We start from the raw sequence: 16,948 nt of genomic DNA, 5'->3' as shown, positions 1-16,948 counted from the left end.
GTTGAAAATGTATACAGAACTGTAAGGAAGAGTGGTGAAAGCATATTAATGACTATACTTAGCTCATACTAGTTTGACTAGTTCATAGTTTTATATGATAGTTTATTCACTTATTTCCTATTAACTGAAAAGAGAGATCTCCCTTTCTCAAAAAACCCACAACCAATCAAATAACCAACCAAAACCAAAACCAAACACAAAAAAAGCCATCATCCGAAACATAAAACCAAATTACACCAAGTCTAAACGTTGAAGAACTTTAGAGGTTAAACTGATTGAGTTGTCCTATGTACACAGAAGTCAGCTCTAAAAGTCTCTTGGTATATTACTTATTCTTTGTGTAGCTGACTTAAGGATATAAGATCACACATGAGTGCTCAAAATAAACATAGAAAAAAGCAGAAATTCACTCATGAATACTAAAAACATTTATTGCTTTCAATATTTTTAAGAATCTGCTAATTTCTTCCTCTCACTTCTTCCACTTATTCAAAGTTGGAGGTTGGAAACTGTGGTTTAACCCCAACCTCCAGAATAACATCTGGGAATGAATAAACTAAAGCAGTACATCTCTTGCTACTGAGACTGGCAAGGGCGTATTTGAAAAAACAAAACAGGAGAAAAACAAGCAACAGACCTGCAACAATCTTGACAGCATACTACAACTCTGATAGGCAGCCTGTGCAGAGGGGAGAGTACAAAGACAGTTACAAATGGCAAGGTGCACATTTATGAATACCAATAAAATTCCTCTTCTGCTCTATCATCTCTCTAAGGTGTTGTTTTTCAAATAATCATTTTAGAAACAGATTTATAATTGCTTTCATTTCAAATACCTAAATTAAATATACTTATATAAAATAAGAAACATTTGTCTTGCACCTATTTCAAAAGCATGGCACTTTTTAAAGTAGCATTGTTGATTTACGAGGAATATTGCGGATTTTAAGTCGTACCTGTGATTTATAAATCAGGACTTCATATACTCTGGCTGTTAAGATCTATTTTATAAATTCAGTTTATTTGTTAAAAAAGACTGACTTACTAGGATGATTTATTAATCATGGCTTGGAAGTTTAAACCAAAGTCTTGGTTTAAAGCCTTATATTTTGTAAATTAGTTGCTTAAATCAAATTCCAATTTATACACAATGAGATTAGTTCTAGAGATGTGCAAATAGTAATATATCTAATCCTGCTACTATCTGATAATAACAATGATCTCGCTTTCACGATTAATTTGATTCTTCACATTGATGAAAAAAATCCTATCATTAATACTTCTTGGAAAATACTCCCTATTAAGAAGTCAGGTAGAAAGAAATACTGGCTTTTAAAAACATAATGAGTAGCTTAATCTGAAATATTGTCAGATTATATTATATATACTTAATCTGAAATACTCTCAGATTTTGAACTCTGCTTTTTCAGAGTTGTCAAGGTGCTGAGTCCTTGCCCCACTGTGACTGTTATTGCCACTGGAACAAGAGAGATGGCTTTCATTTCCTGTCATTTGTCTCTTTTATAGTCCGAAAAAAAAATACAGAAGTGATATTAAATTCCCCCTTCCTGACTTCTGCTCATAATAATTATTCACATTTTTCCACAAAGTTTTATGTGTTCATATTTCTTTCATGCCCAGAAATGCCAGGCCTTTAGAAGGAAAGACATATCAAGTGCTTGAAAATCACAAACAGCAATGACTAAGATGGTCTATATTTGAACATTTTACTTCTTATTCAGACTCATCTACCTGAAGCAAATTAGTAAAATTCTAGAAATATTTTAGTGCATCATTATGCATAGCCATGTCTTAAAGTGACATGTTTAGATAAGCTGGAAGCAATATGGCTGAAGGGTACATTTTCTAATCAACTTCCTAAATAATCTTTCACTCCAGACATAACAATATATGTAATCAATATATGAAACCTACCATACCAATTTGTCCAATACATTGGAAGATGATATTTTAATTCTTTAACAGTGTCTTGCTGTGTTAACCTCAATCTGCTACTTCTTGTTATGTTCCTTAGTTTTGAAGGTATGTAGCCTTAAAGTAAAAAAAACCCAACAAACTATCTGTGAGCTTGACAGAGGAAGTCCTGAGATGTTCCTGTGAGCTTGCTCTCTACACTCTGCATAGTTTCTTTCTGAATTTATGGTGACACTGTTCATAAAACCTTGTTGGCATGACTTATATCCATGGGACTAAACAGAAATATACAATCAGTGTGAAGGGTATGTGTCATACATCAAAATCAGAGATAAAAACCTCTTAAAATACTGTGAATCAGACTGCTTTTCATTTTGCTTTGTAGACAGACTTGATACACAGTAGGATAAAATGCCTTCTGTTGTGAATGCTTCCCTCAGATACTTTGTTTATTGTGCCAAATTTGAAAACATGAGCAGGCAATGTCCTCGGGACTGGTTGATTGGGATAGTTTGAGTGGCATAGAAGACTTCTTCTCAACCCACCGTGTCTCAAGACACCCTTTGAGAAGTGTACTTTCCTTTTGTATTTTTCCAGATTCTTTCTCCTTTCTCTGCAGAAATTCTGACACATCTGTTCAACAACCCCACCTCCAGCTGAGAGGAAGGTAGTGATGGATTGCAGAATCCTGTTCCACATTCTGTTAATCTTGGCATGGTCTTCCTCTTCACTTTCAAAATACAGTAACTGCAGGATGCTTTTGTTCCATCATTTCATCCTCTTGTAGTATAAACCAAAATTGGATGACTTTGATTTGGTCAGAGAGAGATGAGTTGTTGAAGTGTACTGCAGCCTAATTAGGAGGCGAGACAGGGACATAGAGGTGAACATTAGCCTCTTCAGAAGTTCAGAATTTTAGTGGAAGCACACACTTGAGACTTAGGTCAACATTTAGTAAAACTTGTGAAACACTTTATGAATGTTTTCAGGAATACCTCCCTCTGACACCTGCCAAATGAAAATTAACCTACTTCAGAAAAAAACCTGTCAGTAAATAAAAAGTTGTAGTAGAAAAACTATTTGAATCCCACGTTTGTTTGTAATCCAGTTGTAAAGTCTAGTAGAAAATGAAACCATACTTCAGCTCTTAAAAATGTCCTAATATCTCCTTTTCTCAAATGAGCTCTTCTTTATTCCAAAGTTTCTTGGAATTGGTGGTATTTGGAAATGTGGTGATGACCTCTTGAGTCACTGTGAAAAGGCAAAACATTTTGTCTGACTGTTGCAGAGTTCTGAACCTATTAGTAATCTGATAGCCCTCTCATAGTAGTAAGATTTCTGCTGACATTCTGAAAATAGAGAAAGGAGGTGAAGAAACAAAGAGCAGATCAGAGTGAAAAGTGAGCTAATGAAAGAAAAGGGTCTTTTCCTTCTGTACACAAAGTTGGAATTGTTTCTTGTCTACACTAAGAATCTAAGGTCAAAGGCATAAGTGCTATTTTGTAATGAAGATAGTAGACATAAGAGGACCTATGAGAAGAAGAAAATCACTTCTCTTAGGTAAATATTACAATTTGTAAATTAAATTGTGGTTTAGCTAGGCGTGACTCTACAAGTGCACCAATCACTAAGCCTTACTAATTCATTACTGGTATTAGTTTAACTGTAGTAGTCACAAGAAATCATAGAACACCTTTCTCTACTCAGAACAAGGTCCACTGAGACTGCAACAGTGTTTATTAAATGTTCTCTGTTCTTTTGTAAATGTAAGAGAATAGTGATAACGGTGATGAGATTGCAAGGGAACTTGAGAGAACCTCTGAGGTTTTAACAGAATTAGCTCCTGTCGTCTCTGAATGTACTCACTCTGTCACTTTTCCTCATGTACTGAGATACAGGGAGGTCAGTCTTGGAAAGACCTTTGGTTCCAGATGTACTTAAAAAAAATAATACTGAAGACAGCAAGATTGTGGTACAGACATTTATGCTTTTGTCTCTGAAATCTTCAACTTCATCACTGTCTTAGCTGAAAGAAGCAATGAGTTTGAGTTTCTAGTTGTCATATCATCACTATAAACTTCCTATACACTGTGGTGAGATTCATTTCAATATGAGAAGCAGAGACAAACTGTATTGGATTTACCATAATGGAGAAAGACAAGATAAAATAATTGTTAAAATCAATATATAAAAGAGACAGCTAGCAAGTGTAATGTAAATGCCTGTTAAGATTAATAAGGTAAAACCCAGAGGAGAAAAATACAAGGAAATCAAAATTTAAAAAATTCTAGTAGAAACACATATAAACAGAAGAGAGGTATAAGTTCATGAGGTAAATATTGGGGAGAAGAAAGAAAAATAACAAAAATAGGAATAGGAAGGAATGGTAAAATTACAAAATATAGGTACCCCAACTGCATATAATAAAATAAATCAGAAAAGTAAGATAAATGTTACTCTAATAGAAACAGAAAACTGTGACAACTCTAGGGAATAATAGAGACACTTGAAATAAGACATGTATATTTCAAATGTGGCCAGCAGACTACACGAGGCTAAATGTAGACGGAGTGAAAACAAAAAGCAGAGACATATTTTGAACAAGTAAAGCTGTGAGATGTTTGATTGATAGACATTTGATTATACAAGTTAGAAAATATCCAAACTTTAGACTGAAGGAAATGTTTCAGGAGCAGCTTGAGCTTTCCCCAAGTTAGCTCAATGTTTTTCAAACTGTGATACACTGTGAACATAACAAGAAAAGGATTTGCTTATTTGTAAGATTAGGAAGGAAATAAAATAAAGTATGTGTGATCTGAAGTGTTTCACTGAAATACTGTTCTCTATGCTGAGTATGACTCTCACATAGGACTCATAAATACTTACCCTGCTGTTGCAGTAGGTTATTTATGTTAGTGTCCAAAGGGAACCATTAGGTCAGAGCTCTTATTGCTCCACAGGCTATTTACAGGCTTCTTAGTGTGTGGGTCCCAAATGCACCAGAAAACTGGCTGGGCATTCAAGTCAGCTGTAAATGAGCTTAATAAACCAGGAAAAGTGTATAACCACAGTAAGAATACATATTATGCAAGATAGCCGGAGTACAGTTTAATGGTGCCAAGATTCCTAAAATCCATACTTTGTTTTGATCTGGTTTAGTGGGCTTGTAAATCCCTTGATGTTTCTAGGGACCTAACAAAAGGAAACAGCCACAGATGATGAATTCTGGGCAATCACCTCAGTCGTATCACAGCTCGTGGAGCTCATTCAGCTAAATCTGATCCTTTTCAGGGAAAGAAAAAGCCAAGACCAAGATCTTTTCTAGAGTCAAGTGGCTCACCCAAAACATATGCAGTCTTTCTGCTAGCAAGGATTAATCTTCATCCAAACCTTCCAGGAGAAAGTCAGTTTTGGAGGGACAAAAGGGAAGGACATAATCCTTCAAAGTATCAGAACTAGCAGGAATGGCTTTCACAATTGGAGGCTCCTAGTGACAGAGGAGGATAAGGAAAAGATCAAAGGACCAGTTAATTCTTCCTCCCCTTTCTTCCTTATGAGCTACCAAATACAATTGTACAACAAACTGTCTGCCAGTTGTGCTTGCAACCAAAAAAACTCAATAAAAATTCTCTGGTTCACTAATTTTTTGTGTCTTATTTGTCTTATTCCAATGGATAACAAATTTAAACTTGTTCTATGCTGTCAGCATGTAACAGGGTGGAATGTAATGTTGAATAAGAGCTGGGCATGGAGTTGGTTCTGAGAAAACTCTTAAGAGATCTCAAAGCTGACTTGATTTTGACCAGGGAGACTTTTATGACCCGAATGCTTCCCAGTTTCAATCCATTTTTCATTTAAAAGATCTTAAAAAACATCCATAGACCTCTTTGCCTCTTGCAATACATGGTGCTTCATATCATCGTTGCTCAGACTGCTGATACTCATTCTGCAAGCCAGAAGTTGTTCTTCATTGTTGATTCTGTCTCCCTTCACCACACTCAGGAAGTGTAAATCCAAGCCAGTTTTGATCCAAGGAGTCCCAGCGGCTACATAGAATGAGCAAAAGCCATAGAATCACTTCTTTTTTTTACATGTGTGTATCATTGTGTACAAATGGCATTAGTCATCTTTTGCATCAAAATGATATTAAGTCAAGAGAAAGAGTTCCACTTTTTTTTTTCTTTTTTTTTTTCTTTTTTTTTTTTTTTCTGGTGATACTATTTCAAGGCATATACCCAAAATGCAAAACTAGTATATTGGTTTTGTGTGGCCAGGTTCACGGGGGGCGGGGGGAGAGGAGGCTACAGGAGTGACTTCTTTAAACAAAGATCTGTCAGAAGCTTCCCCTGAAGCTGATAGCACTAAGGCCAGTCAATTCTAAGATAGACCCTGCAGTTGACCCAGACCTGGCCATTTAGTGATGGAGGTAGAGCCTCTATGAATAACGAAGGAGAAGTTACTGGGCAGTTGCTAAACTGCAGCAGCAATAGGGAGTAAGAATGTGAAAACAGACATCAAGGTCAGAGGAGAAGGAGAGGGAGGAGGTTCCCAGACACAGGAAGAAAGATTCCCCTGTGAGCTCTGGTGAAGACCATGGTGAGGCAGCTGTGCTCCTGCAGTCCATTGAGGACTGCAGGGGAGCAGAAATCCACTTGCAGCCCATTGAGGACCCCACACTGGAGCAAGTGGATGCCCGAAGGAGGCTGTGACTCCGTGGGAAGCCCATGTTGGAGCAAGTTCCTGACAAGACCTGGGAACCCATGGAGAGGGGAGCTCATGCCAGAGCAAGTTTGGTGGCAGGACTTTTGACACTATGGGTGACTCATGTTGGAGTTGTCTGTTCCTGAAAGACTGTATTCCCAGTGCATGATCCACAATGGGGCAACGTGTGAAGAATTGTAGCCCTTTGGAAGGACCCACACTGAAGAAGTTCATGAGGGACTATCTCCCGTTGGGAGAGATTCCACACTGTAGCAGTGGGAAGTGTGAGGAGGCCTCCTCCTGAGAGGAAGTAGCAGCAAAATCTGTCTGTGATCAACTGACTGTAACCCCTATCCCCCATCCTCTGTTCTTCTGTGGGACAAGGAAGAAGGAGGGGTATGAGAGAGGTGTTTTAAGATTCAGATTTTCTCATTTTTCCTGCTCTGCTTTGATTGTTTCATTAATAAATCAAATCACTTGTCCCCAAGCTGAGTCTATTTTGTCCGTGACATTAATTGCTGAGTGATCTCTATCCTTATCTCAAGTCATGAACCTCTCATAATATTTTTCTCTCCCCTGTCCAGTTTAGGAAGATGAGTGATAGAACGACTTGGTGGGCACTTGGCACTCAGTCAGGTCTAAACCATCACAACTGTGTATATTTAAGTATTTTCTTTCTCTGATTTGTTGCAAGGTTTTAACCTCGAGTCTCATCTCATTCATTACTATAGTGACAATTGGGTAATTTTCATCTCCTATTCACCTTCCTGTAAGATGTGTACCCACCACAGGTACTCAGGATGATCAGTCTTTGAAATATTCTCTCCTTTAGCTTACATTAGCTCATAAATATAAGTCCACTTTTCATATCTGTACTGCTATTTCAAACATAAATATTTGTTCAAGGTCTGTGCATCTCACCGGAATCATCTTACTGATTTTTTTGGTTATGTATTTATTATCAATTATATAAAAATATTATCTATTTATAATATATTTATTATAATTTATAACTTGAAAGTAATCTCCTAAGTAAAAGTGTATGTTTTAGTGCATAATTTCAGAATTTTTTAATAACAGATGAAGACAAACAGATATTTTTAGTGTTTAATGTATCTCTCTTTTGATAACTATCTGCACTGTGAATCCATACAGGCTAGTTCAGATTTTGACGGACATGTGGTTTCACGTTTCCTGTTCCTTTCATCCAAAGTAAATCAAATCAGTTTGCTTCTGTTGTGTATGTCCAGCTATGAGCCTGCACCCCTGTATGACATTTTTTCCTATGGTGTAGAATAAGTCTCTGAATATGTTCAGTCACTTTTTTTTTCTTTGGGTACATATCTTCTTTTGTCTGTCAGTATTGGATGCATTCAAACCCATAACTAGATATGTATGTTAAATTACCCCACTTTTTGTGTATCTGTGTTCAGAAAATATCTAGGTTTTAGCAACTAAACCTAACAGGTGTTTTGGAAAGTGTGGTTTTCACTGCTAATGTGATGTCACAGTCAAATTGCTCCTAGTGAAAATTTGGGTTTTATTGTGGATTTTTCATACGGGGTCAATGTCTTTGGATATAAAACATTGTAATGGAAAACCTATTTGGGCTTGTACTCAGACAAGATAATATATTTTTAATGTCTTAAATGGAGGGAAAAAAAAGGAAAAGAGAGATTAAAAAGTGGAAGGAGAAATATTTTAGCTGTGCAACAGCACAGAAATTGAATGAAAACCGTAAGAATCACAAGTAAGAGTTTTCTATATCCACCTTTAATATCCTGAATAAACTGAGTTTTAATCCAGAAAGTACAGACCAAATTTATTGTTCTGACATCTAAGTGACTTTCTTTTCTTATGGACTTCCTTATTTAATCTTTGATGTGTAATATACTACAATAGAAATGAAATAATATATTATCATGAAATTGAAATAATCTGACAATCACATACACTGCTCTTGTTCCCACTGGAAGGACCACTAGCAGAAAATTAAACTCAGAAATCATCATTTCCCTTTCCCTTTCCTTTTTCCTTTCTTCTTTTGTGTCTCCACCCCAAAACTGTCTTTCAGCCTCTTTTCTGGATAACATCTTGCCAGTAAGCTACACTTAACATGTACAGTAAAACTGCTGCTTGCTTTTCCTTTCAAGCCATTCTTCTTCTCCATTTCTCATCAATGTTGACAATCCCATCCCCCTCCTTGTCACTCAGTCTCATGACCTGACATCCATCTTTAGCTTGTTCCTCTTCCACAGCTCACAAATTGTAATCCTTTCCTAATCCATTCATTTTTCTTGTATAGCCTTATTGGTAGCTTTTTTTGCTGACTTCTTGAGGTCTCACTCTTTTCTTAACTATTACAACATCTAACATCTTCTGTTCTGTCATCCCTGAAATTCTCATGGCCCTACTCGAGCCTGTAAAAAGCATAGCTACTAGGATTGTCTTCCATGCTCATCACCCTGTCCATTGTCACCTGTTTCATGGTAATAATTCACACTTCTTGTCCTTAACATCCTTCACAACTCTGACTTTTCCTATTTTTCCTTTCTTTTGTCTTCTATCCATCTGTAATGATGGCCTTGTAAAAACACTTATTCTCCTCCTCTGCCTATGCTGAGTTATGGCAAGACATCTTTTTCAAATTTGTCTACAGACGTTCCATATTTCTTGTTTTGTCTTCCTTTTCAATGACTTTTTTTTCTCCGATGTCCATAATATTCCAACGGAAAAATAGTGTCTTAGATGAACAGTATTTCAGGACAGTTGATGTTAAAGTAAATCTGTGTTAGGATGATTTGAAACCAATAAAATGCATCTAGGTTTTACTGTCTAAAGTAGTTATTCCAATGAATATTGTTTTTTCTCTATTGCTTTAAATAAATAACCTGTACCACAGATCTTTACTCTCTGTGTATTTCTCATCAAAACCCTATGAAACAGGGTCTTAAGCCAATATGAATGCTTGATATAACTATTCTACTGTTATTTTACCAGAAACTGCTCTTTGACAGTAAGGTATAATACACGTAAACACACATAGAGAAGCAAAGAAAGCAGGTGGGAAAATGTATAACTGCTTGTTTACATCTAAAAGCACATACTCAGTTTTTTAACTCTCCTGTATTGGGTTTGTGTGGCAAGCTTTCCGTAGCAAGCGGCTACAGGGGTGGCTTCTGTGAGAAGCAGCTAGAATCTTCCACTATGTCCCATACAAGCAATGCCAGATGGCTCCAAAATGGACCTGTCACTGGCCAAGGGTGAGCTAGTCAGTAACTGTGGTAGCATCCCTACTGTTTTGTTTATATTTGCATACATACTGTATTTTCAGTGCCTAGACATTTGAGGATATACAACATCCCACACTTAACTTTAGTGATGGTAAGGGATATATTAATGTTAAGTGGTCTTGATCCACAATCAATCAATATGATTGGCAAAAGATATTTAAATAATGACTATGCATGTATTAATTAAGAAATAGTAACAAAAAATAAACAGTGAGGGATGGTATTAATATTTATTATGTCAGTATTTATTTGCAGCTAGGGAAATTGTTCCAACAATTTCTTGAGAGGACTTGAAAAGATCGGGCATAAATAAGCTGCAGAAATGTATCAGAATATAATATTTGCTAGTGGTGGTTAATAACCAGTCCCAAACCATGAAAATAAATCTCTAAAGATACTGAAAACAATTATATCATTGATATATCCAGATCATGCTGTAAATTAGACATCGTTTCTATAAATTTCTGTCTTAAGACATAAGGAAATAAGTGTTAAAGCAATGTTGTATGAGTGCCAATCTACAAAATCACCTAGAGAAAGAAAAACCCCAGTCAATATGCTCAATATATAGTTAGAGAAAGAGAAAAGAAAGAGAAAACTAAAACAAGCAGTGTTTTCTCTGAGTACATTTAGGCTGGAAAATAGAAAAGATTTTGCTATTTGAACAGTGACATTTCAGAAAAGGATGAGTGAGAAATTCTAACCTTAGATTGAGGTTGCAAAGTTTATTAAAGTTATTATATGATACATAATACCTGGAGGGGACAGGAATGGAAAGTAATACTCAATAATTTTGTTCTACTAAAATATGACTATATTCCAAATGAGATTGCTAAGCTAAAAGCCTGTTACCTGTTGATACAGGGCCTGAATGTCATGAGAGCTACTTTAAATATCCCTCACCAGCAGGCTACTGTTTTCATTTGTCTCCATGACTCAAGGGGTTTGTGTTCTTGATTTCTGTAGGGTGGATAGTCACAGAAAAATTCCAGTCTTGTAGCACATTAATCTGACAATTGCAGCTTATTGTAAATTGACACAGTAACAGTGGTATCACTGCTTTTCTAAGGACTATATTTTCTACAGTCAGTAATGAACACAATAAGAAATGTTCTCCTATGTTTTGAAGTACTAAATTCATTACTGATACTGTTATAGTCTGTTATTCAGATAGCAGCAGTGATTACTCTGTGTCTAATACAAAAATGAATAAGCTTAATTAAAATAACATTATTCTGAAGAGTGAACGTTAAGATGAACTTAATTTCCTCCCTTTGTTACTGAAACTGTGACAGTCCAGTTTCCCACTGTGTCATTGCTACTTAAGGAAAGAACAGTCTCCGTCTTATATTCTTGTAGCACATCATTGTATATTTTTGGATCTAACAAGCTAATAGATAATTCTATTCTTTGCCTTATTTTTTTTTTTTCACTGATATTTTCTATTTTGTTCTCCTTACTTCAGTAAAAACAAAGCATTACAGAAATTTATGTCACATGTCAGGATGTGTGGATATCAGGAGGCTGGGACATCCCTTTTTTCTGTGGTATCTAGCAACAGAACAAGAAGTAACAGGATGAGGCTGGAACAAAAAAGTTCCATTTAAAAATAAGAAAAATCTATTTTACTGTGAGGGTGAGGGAGCCCTGGCACAGGCTGCCCAGGGAGGGTGTGGAGTCTCCTTCCTTGGAAGTCTTCAAGATCCGCCTGGACACATTCCTGTGTGATCTAGGTGGACCTGCTTCTGCACAGGGGTTGGACTAGATGATCTCTAAAGATCCCTTCCAAACCCTACCATTCTATGATTCTATATGTGTGGGAAGTCTAATTAATGTAACCTCAAATTTCTCCATTAAAGAGAGTGTAGAAATGTAAATTATTAAATATTACTTGACACTTGAAATGTAACTACTTCTTTCTTCAAAATACATACTGATGTTTTATGTTACACATGCACACTATGACTTTGCCAAATGTTTCAGTCAAGCAAAATAACTTCTCAGTGCTTGGAACCGATTAAGACAATCTGGCAAAATTTAAGTTGAAATGCTTTATGAAACCCAAGGAACACTACAAAGCAAATTCAGTGGACTCACCTGTGTCCTAATAGCAACAAAAAACCCAAAAGCAACCACTGTAGCAATTCCTAGGTTAATAAAAATGGTAGACATGTATCTTTTAGAAAGTTTCACATTTAAAACTGGAGATGTTCATATGAATACACATTTGAAAGCAAACATGTACCAAATTCACAGATATATCCTCATTTCCTCTGACCTATGTTAGGGAAAGTATATATGTCAAACAATACTCCATTTCTTCTGTAAAGACCATAGACTGAAGCCCAGGCTGCCTCCAATCTTGACGTCACAAAACTCATTTGTGCTGGTGAACAATAGGTCCAGTAGCACATCCCCTCTGGCAGGTCTCTATTCTCTGGTTTAAGAAGTTATCCTCAATGTATTCAAGGAGTCTCCTAGATTACCTACAGCTTGCTATGCAACTTTTCCAGCAGATGTCAAAGTAGTTGAATTCCCTAGCAAGATGAGAGCCTTTTGTGTGATGCTTCCCATAGCTACAGTAAGAAGGCTATGTCAATAGCCTCTCCTTGACCAGGTAACCTGTAACAGACATCAACCACAAGGTTCCCTTCATTGCCCCAGTCTCTAATTCCTGCCAATAACCTGTTTGTGGCTATTCTCCAGAGACAGCTCTTCACACTCTCTCAATTTCTGGATCTAGAGGGCAAGACTTTGGTTCCTCCCTTCTGAACAGCTTGTAGCCATCAACAGTGACACTCCAGTTACGGGATTCATCCCACCGAGTTTCAGTAATGGCAACTAAGTCACAGATTTCTAGGACCACAGTGGCTTCCAAGTCCTCCTGTTTGTTGTCTATGCTCTGTGCATTTGTGTGTAGAGTTACTTTAGCTGGGTTGTCAAACATTTTACCTTCTTAAAGAAATAACTCTTACTTTTGAGATATTTCACCATATTTTTCCTTGTTTTCTCTGATTACCTCAGAGGTCCTTGGCTCATCTCTATAAGACTTCAAGTGTGCTTCAAGTAGCCAGTATGTCTCAGAGAACCCAGCTGAAGGCCCTTGCTAGCAGCCCATCCTTCTAAGCTTGGCCTGTCAACCCACAGCTTGTTACAGCTGGTATTATCGCCCTACACCTTCAAGTCTAGTTTAAAGCTCTATTAATGAGCCCTACTAAGCTAGTGAGCAAAAATCCTCTTTCTCTTTCAGAAAGTTGAATTTCATCTGATGCCAGGAAGCTTGGTGCTGTGTAGGCCACCCCATTGTAAAAAAAAAATCTAAATTGTTGTGGTGACAGTAGTCATGGAACCATGGATTAATAGATTGGTGTGTCTATTTCTTCCAGTGTTGCTGCCCACAACTGGAAGGAGACAATTAAAAATAACCTGTGCTCTGGATTCTGTTACCAACTGTCTCAAGACCCCGAAGTCTCTTTTGATTTCCCTGGGACTACATGTTACAGCTTCACTGCTCACATAGAAAAGTAGTAACTGTCCATACTAGGGAAGGAAATGTCCTAGTGATGTCTTTAACCTAGTACCTATGGAGGCAGTATACTCTACTAAGAGGAGGTTCTGTTCAGCAGATTGTCTTTCCACATCCAGAGCCTTGCATCTGTTGTGCAGATGCACCTAGGAAGGTACGGTGGACAAGGAGGAAGTTAGCTTGCCATTCTGAGTGTGGTCTTTTCTCCATTCACTCCTTTCCTTTAAACTACTGTCTTCAGCCTGGCAGCTACAGGATCCTCTTGATCTTGTAGGGTTTTTTGGTTTTTGTTTTTTTTTTTTTTTTTGTGGTTGTACCTGTTTCTGTGTCAGGGATGGCAGAAGATGTCAAGCAGTGATGAACTCAGTATTGACCCCTGGGGTATGCCACATGTGATTAGCTTCCATCTGGCCTTCTAGCCACTGATCACTAGTCTATTGCTGTTTCAGACTCCTTGATTCCTCTTAACCTTTCTACTTCCTCTGGTAGCTCTGCTCCCAGGCCAAGCAGATAATCCACCTGGTCACACCTTACACAGCTGTTCTTACTATTGCCATCCGTTACCAGTGAGGACTTTGGAACCCCCTGCATCCTGAGGGCTGGATGGCTGCAGTCTCTTGTGGAAGCTCTGTCTAGGTTACCTCATCCATTCTGGTGAAAGCAGAGGACATAGATTTCTCCCATACGGATATTTTAGATAAGGTCTTTCCAAGAGGATGATGACCACCAAAGGAGCTCACCTCTTGAGCTGGCAGGGTGACAACATTCTTCCTGTGTGCTCTTCCACATTAACTCTCATACAAACTTTTGCACCAGGCCCCAGCCAACACACCACGGGTGTGTTTATTCTCTCCAGGGCTTCCGGTCTCTAGTTTTCCCTGGACTGGTTTTTTGTAAGCATGGGAGCGGCTGTGGATGCTCTGTCAATGCTCAGGTGTCATCAGGGTCTCCTGTGTCAGCTGCCAGCTCTCCACTCCCCCAGTGTTTCCTTGCCATGTGCACCATGATTTGCCACTCTGCTGCAGATCAGGATGGTTCAAGAGCACCTCCCCATAGTAACTGACAATTTCTCTCTCAATTTCTGTGCCTGAAATTTGCATTATATCCCATAGTTAAGAAAAGCAAATATGTTCCTATTGTGTATCAGACTGTTCAAGACAGTCTTATTACCATTACCACCTGTTCTCCTTTTTTAAAAATAGTTGAGGTTAGAGTCCATCTAGTCCAATCCTTAGTCCCAAAGCTTTTCTTTTTTTACTCTCTCCCAGCCTCAGAAGGATCTATGTGTATAAATAAGAGTCTTGTCTTTTCCAAGCTGAATAGTCCGAACTCTCTCAGCCTCCATCTGTAGTCATCTTCATGCCTGTCACTGGTCTTGATTTGTTAGGTCCATGTCTGTTTTGTACCGTAGACCTTGAGACTAGACCCCAAAAACCTGTGTTGAGGAGAAGAATCACTTTATCTGGCCTTCTGGCAGCAACCTTCCCAATGCAGGCTAGCTTGTTATGGGCTTTCTTTGCTGCAGGTATGTATTACTTGATCATGGTCAGCTTGCTGTCTCCCAGGATCCCCAGGCTTTTCTCTGCAAAGCTACTTTCCAATCAGTCATCTCCCAGATGGTGGTAGCGTATGGTGTTACTCCTCTGGAGATAAAGATTTAGCATTTCCTGTTGTTGAACTTCATGAGGTTCTTGCTAGCCCATTTGATCAGCCTATTGAGGTCTCTTTGAAAGGCAGCATAAGTCTGGCATATTAACCACTCCTCCCAATTTTATACCATCTGTAAACTTGCTGAGGGTTCATGTGATCCCATTGTCTGTGTCATTAGTGAAGATGTTAAGCAACGATGAACCCAACGATTGACCCTTGGAGTACAACACAAGTCATTAGCCTCCAGCTGGCCTTCTAGCCACTAATCACAATCCTTTCTGTATATCTGATCTACTACCTTCCACCCTTACAAAGTTCTGTCATATGTTAAAAGTTAGGAGATCAATAGTGGACCAACTGTTAATAGGACTCCAAATGAACCCCTAAATGTCACTGTTATCAAAATCATTATTAATGGTCACATCTAATAATGTGATGATCACATTTAATAATGGTGTTCTATTTGAAATACATCAGTAAAAGTGTGGCAAATTGCCTATAGAAGTACATGGTGCCTTTTGGAAAACAGAGAGTACTATCTTTCAAGTGATCCAGCCCTGCCAGAGACTCCCAGGGATTATACAAGCTACTCACACTACTTGAATGTTGTTATCAATGATTTCAGGAAATTATACCTACCTTCTACTTCTTAGGCACAGATCTCACAAGAAATTATCCCTTAGTAACTGCAAAGTGATGTGGCATTCATGAAGTCAAATTATCAAGAGATTAAGAAAAAAATACTTAGACATGGGTGTAGTCAAACAGTATAGTATGTAGAGGCAGCCCTTCCCTCCTTTTGCAGAATCTTAAACTCTGCCAAGTGCTTTGAATCTCATTTTACAGAATGCAGTTCTCACACTGTCTCATTTCTAAACAGTGCTGCTTTATGTACTTGTCCAACTGACTTGAGAGGACAGCAGGGCAATGTCACTGCAGAACCTTTCAATGTTTTGGTCTGATAGAAAACAATTGTAAGTGGCACTGTGTCAGATGAAGACAGAAGACAAAGGGAGCTGATTTTTCCCCGTCTTTAGATGGATTCTGTACTCTGAATTGGATAGGGACCATGATTTCAGAGTAACAGCAACTGACATATGGAAATATAAGAGAGATGTGGGGAAGTATAAGAAAGTATAGATGGTACCACAGTAAGAACCTCAGAAGAATTATGTCAAAATGGAAAGATCAGCTTGCACACTCATATAGCTGTCTGATCTTTGGAAATTAGCAGTTTACAAATATTGGTCACTCGTAAAAGATGGAGTTTTATCCTTCCTTGTGGGTCAGTCTGATAGAAAGAACAGTTTAAGTATAGCACTATTCTGTTTGTTAAGCTATGTATTATTTATCAGTAATAAATTAAGAATTTTAAACTCAGCTACATTTACAACTCTTCAGTATCAGTCACACTTAACATATGTATCTCGAGAAAATGATATTTATAAAATCAGTTTTAATAATGTTGCTGCAGGAGTAAGGACAGGGTGTAACAACAGAAATGAATTAAAAATGCTCATGCATTATTAATACTGAATATATAATGCCTATCAAGGAAGGAACTGCAATAGTTTAATAAGATACTATTCTATGGATATTGATGTGTCAATAACTCTCAAGTGATTGGTATATCCATTCATACCTCATTAAAGATTTACTGGTGTTTAATTCCAAGCAAACTCAAATTTGAGACACATATCTGGAAAAATAGGCAAACGTTTAATAATATCTCCTTATTTTTGTTTATTTTTAATATAATATATCCAGTAATACCTTTGTAGCAAAATGTTTGTCACTCAGATTGAAATGTTTTTCATAGTTTATTAAAGATTTATTGCTGTTT

This window comes from Colius striatus, chromosome 1 (genome assembly GCF_028858725.1).
Source record: "Colius striatus isolate bColStr4 chromosome 1, bColStr4.1.hap1, whole genome shotgun sequence".
NCBI lineage: Eukaryota > Metazoa > Chordata > Aves > Coliiformes > Coliidae > Colius > Colius striatus.
The sequence above is the reverse complement of the archived record's forward strand: the minus strand, read 5'-3'. Positions refer to the sequence as shown.